This window comes from Ictidomys tridecemlineatus, chromosome 9 (genome assembly GCF_052094955.1).
Source record: "Ictidomys tridecemlineatus isolate mIctTri1 chromosome 9, mIctTri1.hap1, whole genome shotgun sequence".
Taxonomy (NCBI): Eukaryota; Metazoa; Chordata; class Mammalia; order Rodentia; family Sciuridae; genus Ictidomys; species Ictidomys tridecemlineatus.
In genome coordinates this window covers 22,261,850-22,270,735 of record NC_135485.1, presented here as the reverse complement: position 1 = coordinate 22,270,735, position 8,886 = coordinate 22,261,850, and positions in this window count along the sequence as shown.

Here is an 8,886-nt window from a genome sequence, read left to right as displayed (position 1 = left end):
GCATAAATATGATTCAAGATATTATCCTTCAACTTTAATAAAAGAGGACCACAATGCATGATGGAAAATAGAATTATACATTATTTTACAGAAGAAAATAATATCTTTTTGCATGACTGTTTAGTTGGACCAATGAAGTTAGACATCAGAACAAGATAAGATTAGAAAAAAATCAAAAGTATAAGGTAGAATTTGATATCACATTACATGTAGATTTCTCCGTCTTACATCTGTCAAGAAAACCAAGTGGGTAATAAAGTAGAGAAGACACACTGTAAACTGTATACTAAGAATAACAATGTTGGACTAATTAAATTAGTCACTGTGAACTTCAGATGCTTTTTCTTTTCTAAAATGTAAAATAATGAGGCAGTTAAATATGTATCAAGATTTGTCTATTCTTCCCAAAATATTTAGTTTTCAGTTTTCAAGTGACAGTGAATGTCAAAATAAAAAGCATAGCAAAGTATATATTAAAGATTTTGAAAAATTATATTTTTATTTACAAGTATCATAATTTATATTACAAGTTATGTCCATTACATAGGCAAATGTTTCCAAATGATTTATGTGGCCAATTTGCAATCTTTTCTCACTGCAGTCCTGATTTTAAATATTCTGTTCCACTATCTCCATAAATCACCAAATGTTCCAGTAATAATTCTTTTAAGTTATTTTGTTCTTGTTACAAAAATGTCTAAAATTTTACTGTGTTTTGAAATTAAACTCATCATAACCCAATGTTTTTGTGTTTATGTATGTGCATGAGGAAGAGAGAAATGTTCCTCAAATGAAGAATAAAGTAATTTGCATATTTTATTCATGTTTTATGTAAAGAAGAATTGTGAATTAATGGTATTGTGTATAACTTTAAAAGGACATCTTGTGAAAGGATCTATTACAGTTGATATGAAATTTTTGAGGTATAAATGCAAAATGTTGATTTTTTTTTGCCCTCTCATTCAAATGGAGTTAGGATTTTAGGAAATGTCACCTGTTATCCATTGTTTGCTTGAGGAAGGGCTGAGAAGCTATGTTAGGGACTAGGAATAGGAGCCTGAGTATTGTATTCAGGACTCATAAACAAGTGGTTTGGAAGGTGAAGCTTTTTCCTGCTACTGCATTGTAGGAGAGTCCATTTGGAATGGACTTTTCAGTGAAGAACCCCTCATGCAAGGCAGATGTATGAGTTGATCATTTGGTAACAAATACATAAAGAAATATATGGCATATAATACAAGTAATTTTATGACTAAATTGAATACCTGCTCTTTAAATAGTGAAATTCAGAATGTGCTTATTAACTACAAATACTCTCAATTCACATTGATTGAAGCTGGGTGTAGTGGCTCCTGTCTGTAAGCCAAGTAACTCCGGAAACTAAGGATCACAATTTTGGGTCAGTTTCAGCAACTCAGCATTATTCCATCTCAAAATAAAATATAAAAAGGTTGGGGGATGAATTTCAGTGGTAAAGAACTCCTTGTTTCAATACCTGGGACTTGAAAAAGAAATCAGTCTAGTCTCAGAAGTACACTCTTGTGGCTTAGATAAAAAGGTTACATGTAGAATCAGTCAAAGGAGAGTAGATTGTAGGTCAAAATTTAAAAAATGGAAGACTACCCAAACTTTCCTCTTCGAAGACTTTAGCCAAGCAATTTTAAGAGGTAATGGTCACTCTTACCTATATTAACATATTAGCTAATATCCCCAAACTTATGTTTTAAAAAATTGTTAATAAACTGTCTGCAGCTCATTTTAGAAAACTGGTTTCCAGTTGTCAACTATTATTTATATCTAATTAATTATAAACATTTGCATACTTATAAATTATAAGTACAGTGTTTAGCATTAGAAAATGGGAAAATGAATAAGAAATCATACTTTCCATAGTGAATGCACCAGTTTGCAGTCCCATCAACAATGTATGAGTGTACCTTTTTCCCCATATCCTCACCAATAATTTTTGTCCCCTGCATTCTTGATAATCACCATTCTGATTAGAAGAAGATGAGATCTCATTGCTCTTTAAATTTCCATATCTCTAATTGCTAGAGACATTGAGCATTTTCATCAAGTATTTGTTTACCATTTGTATTTTTTTTTTCTGTAAAGTACCTGTTCAGTTCCTTTGCCCATTTATTGATTTGGTTATTCTTTTTTTTTTTTTTTCCTTTTTGGTGTTAAGTGTTTTGAGTTCTTTGTATATCCTAGAGATCAATGCTTTATCTGAGATGGAGGTGGAAAAGATTCTCTCTAATTCTGTAGGCTCTCTCTTCACATTCTTGATTATGTTCTTTGCTGTGAATAAGCTTTTTAGTGATTTGATCACATTTATTGATTATTGATTTTTCTTCTTGTGCTCTAAGAGTCTTGTTGAGGAAGTTAGTTCCTAAGACAACATGATGGAGAATTGGGCCAATATTTTCTTAGAGTAGGCACAGGGTCTCTGGCTCTTGATCCACTATGAGTTGAGAGTTTTGTGCAGAGTGAGACATAGTTCAATTTCATTCTGCTAGATATGGATTTTCAGTTTTCTCAGTACCACTTATTGAAGAGGCTATCTTTTTTCCAATGTATGTTTATAGTGCCTTTGTCTAGTATGAGATAACTGTATAATTATCATACTACAGTGACACAGCCACATGGATGTTTATAGTAGCACAATTCACAATAGCTAAGGTATAAAACCAGCCTCGGGGACCTTCAACAGATGAATGGATAAAGAAAAGGTGTTGTGTATACACAATGGAATATTACTCAGGTATAAAGAAGAATGAAATTTTGGCATTTGCCAGTAAATGGATGGAACTTCAGACTGTCATGCTAAGTAAAATAAGACAATCCTCCCCAAACAAAGGCCAAATGTTTTCTCTGATATGCAGATGCTAACACATAATGGGGTTGTGGGTGAGAAGAGAAGAGAATTTCATTGGATTAGAATGGTAGGGATAGGGATATGAATAGAAAAGAGAATTAATGGGACATAACTTTTCTATGTTCATATATGAATATATGGCCAGTATAACTCCATATTCGACCACATATTCAACCACAAGAATGTGATTCTAATTAGAAAAAGTTATACTTTTTGTGGTTATAATTTGTCAAAATATATTCTACTGCCACATGTATCTAAAAAGAACAAATTTTTTAAAAAAGAAGAAGAAATCATACTAACTTTTGTGTAGGTCATCCACAAATTTTGAAAAAGTAAGCTATAGAATTTAAATGTCTTTCTCAGATATTATTTGGTCATGGCATTTAAAATGTTTACTTCATTGGGTACCCCAAGTAAATTTCTCTTGTATTACCTGAATCAATGCTATGATATTTTTAGATAAAATAAATCCTTAGATGATCTTCACAGAAAACAGAAATGAAACGCTTATTCTTGCCATCATTTCTCTAATACTATATAGAGTTGATATTTTTACTCATATGATGGCTGTAGCCTGATGTCACTAATAAATAAGTAGTAATAAATTTTTAAAATTTACTTCATTTTGACAACTTTATGCCCTTTAATAACATCATGTTATTTATATCACATACTAGAATTATTCCAAAAGGATCAATATAACATCTAATATAGGCAATATGCTGTTCTGATACTACACAGATAAATTTTTCAGTGCTCATTTCATGATATATTAACTGTAAAAGTGCAGTCATGTACTTGCACACATGTACTTATATATGGATATATACTTACAGACATTATATATTCATACATATATAATATTCATGCATGTACATATACATATATAAATAGATATATATTATACATACACATATATAAATATATAAATAGTGCTTAGATTTCTTGGTTAGTTACCTATTGTATTTATTCGAAATTTATCCATGGTTATTCATGTTTTATGCTTTTGTTTGTTTGGTTGTTTTTTCCACATTTTTATTGGTGCATTATAGTTGTACATACTGAAAGGATTTATTGTTACATATTTGTACATGCACCCAGTGTAACAATATAATTTGGCCAATATCACTCCCCATCATTTCCCTCTACCCCTCTGTCTCCTGCCCCTTTGTCCCTTGCCTCTACTTATCTCTCTTTCATTTATAGGAGATATGTCCCCATTTTTGTTTTACTTTCTCTTCTCTAGTTTCCACATATGAAAGAAAATGGGACCTTTAATCTTCGAAGCTTGACTTATTGCACTAAACATTATGGTTCCTAATTCTATCCCTTTTCCTTCAAATGCCATGATTTCATATTTTAGGTCTGAATAAAACTCATTTTTTAAAATAAAATACCAGTAGTAACCCTATGAACTTGAATAATTTGAGACGAAGTAAAATAGAATTGTTCTGACAGGGCTGAGTTTGAGTTTTCCAGTAGGCTCACTTAGTTGCAGCTGAGTCCTCCCTGTTTTCTTTAGATGACTTTCTGATCTGACACTGTAGCAAGCAATACAAAAATGCAACTTCATTATTTATATTCCTTTTCTATTCCCTTTGGATATTGATATTGCAATTCCCCAAATAAACTATGTCTGCAATCATTAATAATGAGAAAAGAATATTGTTCACTAAGGCAAGTCTGGAGCTCTTGTGGCAAGAATTTGCAGGAGGGAGTTGCTTCTAGTTAAATATGAGGGAAGGTTTCACTGATATTGTGGTCTATGTACAAAGTGAATAGCCTTGCAAATGCATTACAAAGAAAATCTTGAATTTCTCACACTTACTCCATGACATTATCTGAACTATCAATTGGTATTGTTTAATTAAAAATTCAGAAATAATATAAATCTGACAATTCAGAAATGAGATCAAACACTATATCCTGACTTGAAGGACCTTCAATTTCTTGTATAAATAAATGAGTATTTCAACACAGGGGGAGAAATAACAAAGAAGAGACACAGGGTGCTATAACATCTCAATGCCCACTTTGGATGTGATATTTCATCAAGTCTTTCATTTACATTTCATAGAAACTGGAAATAGGGAATCACTCAGATCACAGATGCATCACGACACAGCTATAATAAGCATCTTAGGAACATACTGTAAGTTCTATTCGAGTACTGATAGTCTGGTGAGTTCATTATCATGAGATAATTGAATATGTATAGGTAGCATAATGATTTTTCCTGGTTCTCTTCTCATAAAATGAAGACTTTAAAAGTAATTACTTCTACATTTTTTTGTTTGTAATGTTTATCTCTCTAAGATCCCTCACTGTTTAACTTTTCTCTTCAAAGGATACTCCACAAGTCAGCTAAAATTTTACTGCTCTTCAGACACTCTGATTCTCCTGCAGCAATCTTCAGAGACATAAAATTTCTAACCACAAAGTCACAGTAGCTGCTTATGTTTTCACAAGCTGATGTATGAGGTCCTAGAAAACAGTTGAAAATACCATGATTGCACTGATGTGGAGTAACTATGAAGAGATATGTAGTTGACTCTATCATAATTCTGAAAATAACAAATTCTTTACTCCTAGTATTTTATCAATGACAGATTTTATCAACTTTCATTTATCATCTCCTCTTTATTCGTAGGTTACAGGGATAACATTAGAAGGTTCAAATAATTTATTTATTTAAGGCTTGGTAAGCAATGCCAAGTAGATAAATTAGAAAAATATGAATAATACATGATTTCTTCTCAACATATCTTTGTCCCCAAATATATTTATGTTTCTAATGAGAATGCTTGACACAAGAGACATAATTCTGTCCTTTCCAAAGATTATAAGATTTACCTGGTTCTTCCAAGGCCTCAATAACTATACTCCCAAAATGTAAATTATACTGTTTTTCCTTCCCATATACACACACACATTCATGAGCAAACACACACTTATACTTAATCCATTGCATTAATATCAAAAAAGCATGTTAATAGCAACACTGTTTAAATATTTATATAAAAACACATATTTTTAAAATGTCAAATAAGAAGTACATTCAGCATATATGGAAGGGAATCTTGGGAATCTTCAATGGCCTCCCAGAAGCTTTTCCTCATATCTGGTCCTGATGATCAACTTTCAAATCGGGCATTTCTGATTTAAGAAGCCTCAGATTTGAAAGCACTAGAGTAAATTGTTTTTCTCTTATAAAGCACCTAAAAGGCAAAAGAATCAAGCCAGAATTGAAATCCATCAACTAGAAGAATACATCATTCAAACATTACTCAATGAACTGGATGTTAAAGAGATGTATTTTGAAAATAGACAAGTTACCTGGAAATAAAAGTCACTTAAAATTTCTTGGTGAATAGACACAAATTTAAGAGTTTGGGGGTAAATACGATGTTGTAAGCCCTCAACCTTTTGACAGTGTGGTACGTCTAGTTACATAGGCATGATTTCTCATTGGCTGACTAGATAACTTTTCCTAAGGCAGCAAATCATTCAATGCATAGTGTTTAGACAGGTATTTCCAATATTTTATCTGTGTGTCTTTGCTCTGTTTAACCCATTTCCACTAAAAGACCTTCTTATTGACTTAGTCTTTCTTTTATAATTTCTATGCTAATAATAAGGTTACAGCAACTTTGATGCCCTGGTAAGAGTTTTGTTCCTTTGAGGTGATTTTGTACATCTGATATATTCATTACTCATTTTACAACACACCTTACTTTCCTCATTTTACTTTATCTACTAAATGGCCTTCCTGTGACTTTGTGAATGACCTACAATTATTATATTATTTGATCTTGAGTTTTTCTTTTTCTTCCTCTAATGACTGTTTGTTTACCCTTATGCTGCTACTGCAGACATTGGTTTGTATTTAAAAAATGCAACAAGTCATAATAAATATTTACATATATTAAATGAAAAGATACACAATATCTCACATAAATCGATCAGTAAATTGTCCTAAGAATAGCACTATTCAATAAAATACATCCTGTGTGCCTTATATGCAATTTAAGATTTTTCTAGCACTAACACTAATAAAAGTAGAAAAAAGTCAAAATTAATTAATCATGTTTTATTTAACCATATGTAAAAAAATAGTCAAACATAATCAATATAAAGTTATTAATAATATTTAAATTTTTTTCTATATAATTATTGGTAATCCTATGTGTGTTTTTTATATTTAAAGCACAGATCAATTCATAGTAGTCATATTTCAAGTGTTCAATGTTCATAAATGACTAATTACTACCACACTAGCATTATAGCCTTAGAAATATAAATGGAAACCCAGTTCATAAATAATTTTTTTATAAATGAAGACATTATTTTTTTAAAAGAGTTATACTTTAATTTTTATATTTGAAGATTAAATAGTTTGGCTTATGATTTATTATTTTCTAAATTCACCATATAATATCATCTTTATATACACTGAAATTTATTTGTTTATCATCATTATTTTCACTTTCATTAAAGCATCATGTGTTTGGTATTATGAAATCAATATTAAATACTAAAATAAAAATGTATGCAATCAAAAAGAATACAGATTAATTTTAATGAATATATTTGCCAATTTCCATAAGTATCTCACTTCATTTAATATTTAAATGTTTGTAGAATAATCAACTGGTATAATTTTATTAGTTACAGATTTTTAAGTATTTCAAAATATTTCAAATTTTAACTTTTAATAATTTGTTTAGGCACTTTGACTTTTTAAAAATTAAATTGCAATGTGAAGAAAAGACATTTTGTTTTTTCTTTACCAAGAAGTTATAACTTAATCATTTTGAAAGAAAAATTTTGGAAAAAGCATGTTATTTAAATTTTTATTCAAGACACTCCACAATTTTCTTGAAGACCTTTAAAGTTTCCTTAGATAACAGGAACAGATATATTTAAAAATGACTTTCTTGTACTTTAGAAAATAATAAAAATCATGAACTTCTGTAAGACTTATGAGTAAAATATAGGCAAAGATTTCCAATTCAGATACCATGTGGGTTTTGGATAAGTCATATTTAATTGGAACATTAATTGTTGAAAAATATATAACATCTATATTAGCTAGAAGGCAAACTTCCTCACACAATTTCTTTCGCTCCATGTTGATATGATATTATTTGTAAGATAATTTTTAATGGCTGCTAATCTTGGAATACCTTCAACTTAAGGGCTCATTTTAAAATGTAACTTGAAATAATTTGCATATCTACTTAATAAAATGTCTTTTCATGATCTATTCTCATTAAGTATAACTGAAAAAAGTTTATTGGATTAGATAACTAAATTACTAACATTTTTAAATGTTTATTTTATGGTACTAGAAATAGAACCCAGGGCCTTTCTCATGCTAAGTGAGACCTCTATCAATGAGCTACACCCCCAGTCCTAAATTACTAATCTTTAACATAATTACATAGGCTAATGATACATGTAGAGAATATGTTTGATCAGTAACTCTTAAGTGTCTATCTTTGTTTTCTATAAATTGGAATTTATAAAGATAATATTTTCTATAATTTGTATTATTGCATTTCTTGTTTCTTCCTTTGTTGATTTTAATAAAATATTTTGAAAAATTCTTATAAAGTATTTAGTTTGATTTTGTTCTTTATTATAGACCAACATTTTCTCTAACATTTGATGTTAGCCAAAATATAATATACTTATTGAAGTGTACTTTGAGTCTTTATAAACATTATCATGAAACAATGCAAAAAACATATAAGCAATACATTTTAGAAGTACTAAAATGTATACAAACATTATAGAGGTATTATTGATAGAATGAATAAAATGTTTCCTTGTAGTGGATTGAGCTCAAACTTTGGACATAACTACCACTTTTGACAATACATAATTCCCAAGAAACCACACTGATTCACATGTTACTAAATGATATAAACTTTTTAAAACAGAACTTATTTTTAATTACATATATCATATAAAATTACTTTTTAACATAATCATTATATTAT